Source organism: Aphelocoma coerulescens, chromosome 9 (genome assembly GCF_041296385.1).
Source record: "Aphelocoma coerulescens isolate FSJ_1873_10779 chromosome 9, UR_Acoe_1.0, whole genome shotgun sequence".
Taxonomy (NCBI): Eukaryota; Metazoa; Chordata; class Aves; order Passeriformes; family Corvidae; genus Aphelocoma; species Aphelocoma coerulescens.
In genome coordinates this window covers 165,563-167,632 of record NC_091023.1, presented here as the reverse complement: position 1 = coordinate 167,632, position 2,070 = coordinate 165,563, and the positions used below count along the sequence as shown (strand labels likewise).

At 57.6% G+C, this 2,070-nt stretch overlaps 1 non-coding gene across 1 annotated transcript; it reads right to left on the bottom strand.

Annotated features, from left to right (window-relative positions):
• Positions 1-1,482: 1,482 nt before the first annotated feature.
• TRNAQ-CUG (transfer RNA glutamine (anticodon CUG)) lies at positions 1,483-1,554 on the bottom strand. Its single transcript has one exon. It is a non-coding gene; the product is annotated as a tRNA-Gln (tRNA).
• Between the last annotated feature and the right edge of the window lie 516 nt (positions 1,555-2,070).

Genomic DNA, 2,070 nt, shown 5'->3' with positions numbered 1-2,070 from the left:
ACTCCATCTCTCCCTGTGGGCTGAACTGCTGTCATGGAGGCTGTCCAGGCTGATCCTTGGGCTGCCTCAGCTTGGCCCTGACACAGAACTGTTGAAGGGCCGTCAGCCTTTCCATGGTGGTGGCTGGGGACAGCTGGGAAGAGGGGGCTTTGTTCCAGCAGAAGGGGATCAATGGGGCTCAGCTGCAGGGGTATTTGCCCAGAAGAATTTGCACCTGCCGTGGTGTAGCAAAATGTCTCCGGACATCTCTAACACAGCCATGTCTGTTCTGGACATGGGCTGTGACCCGTCTTTCCACAGGGGCCTTAAAGCCACTGTGCTGGGTCCTATTCCTGAAGTGGGGCGGCCTTCCTGTGCCGTGCCACTCGCAGGGCACGAGGAGGGTTGTGGGAGCTGTAGGCACAGAGCGTGTTTTGAAGACCGCACGTGTCCCTGGAGAGAGCTGAGGGCCAGACAGACTGATCCTGAGGCTGGTTGGCGCTCCCTGCTCTGTGTTGCAGCTTTGCCTCCTGCGCCGAGAGATGTCTTGCTGCAGACCCTGTCCCCCACGGCCCTGCGGCCCCTGTGGCCCAACCCCCCTTGCAAGCAGCTGCAGTGAGCCCTGTGTCGCCCGCTGCGCTGACTCCACGGTGTTCATCGAGCCTTCGCCGGTGGTGGTGACCATGCCGGGCCCCATCCTCACCTCTTTCCCTCAGAGCACAGCCGTGGGATCCTCTCTGTCAGCTGCTGTGGGCAGCTCCCTCAGCAGTGCGGGGGTTCCCATCTCTTCTGGGGGCTCCCTTGGGCTGGGGGGGTCAGGCCTGTGTCTGCCTTTCCCCCGCTGCGGTCAGATCTGCTGAAGCTGGCGGGTCATCCGCTCTGTCCTTGGCAAACGGGCCAATCTCTTTCCCTGCCTGGCCCCCGCACACGTGTCCCTTGGTCTGTGTTCTGTGCCGCTGCTTTTGCTCCTTCTCATTAAAGCCTTTGTGCAGCATGGCTGGAGAGTTGTGGTCGTTTGTTCTCCTCCTCCCTCAGCTACCACCTGCTCTGCCGGGAAGATCCTTCCCTCTCCCATGGCAACAAATATAACCCAATGATGGGGCACTGCCCAGTGTTGGTAGAGCTCCTTGGCACTGACTGCAGAGCAATAGAACAAAATTGGCAGGGAGAAGAAGAAAAGAAAAGCCGCAGAGGAAAGGGGCAAGAAAGGAGCAGGACAAAGGACAAAGGTGGGCATACAAGTAATGCCACACAGAGTAACCTGGTGTTACTGTGGGAATGGTCCAACGTGGAAACAGCTGCCCAAAGAGTGTAGCCCAGTCTCCTGTTATTGGATGCGTCCAACATACAAGCAGAGAGTCCCAGAGCTGCCTCCTGTGCCCACTTTGAGTGGGTGATCTCCACCTCAGCTGCTGTGTGATTCATCCGAGAACATTCCACAAGTGAACCAGGAGCAGAGTAGAGCTGTGAGGGTGTCAGCATGCTGAGGGAACTAAAAGGCCAAGGTCCCACTGAGATTTGAACTCAGATCACTGGATTCAGAGTCCAGAGTGCTCACCATTACACCATGGGACCTCCTGCATAGGTGGCCTCTGGCTCCTGTGCCCAGCCTTGCTCAGCCTTATGCCCCTGGCTGAGCAAGGCTGTCTCTCCATCGCCTTGGACATCCATCACCAAGTGCAGCCTTCCTGCAGGGCCTCCAGGCACTCTCTAATCATGCCACCCTTCAGGGCAGCAGCACAGCTCCTTCTGCTGGCCCGGCCTGGCCTCTCTTACAAGTGCCAGGCTGGAAACCTCACACAATCTTGTCTTTCCCAAATTGCAACAAGCTCTTTCTGACTCAGGGCAGGCCTTGGCAAGTCACCTTCACCCAGCAGAAGCCCCCTTGCCTTCTCTTCTCCCGCCCAAACCAGCCCTGCTCCTTAAGGACTAATAAGAGGGAAACATTGCCCCGTCTCTACAAAAGGTAAAGAAAGACCCTCTGAGGAACCCAGGAAAGGGGCTGGAGAGGCAAGGAGAAAGGACAGATGAGACACCAAGGGCTGAGCAACGACTGAGCTCCAGTTCCTGTGGGGTAGAGGTTCACTCACG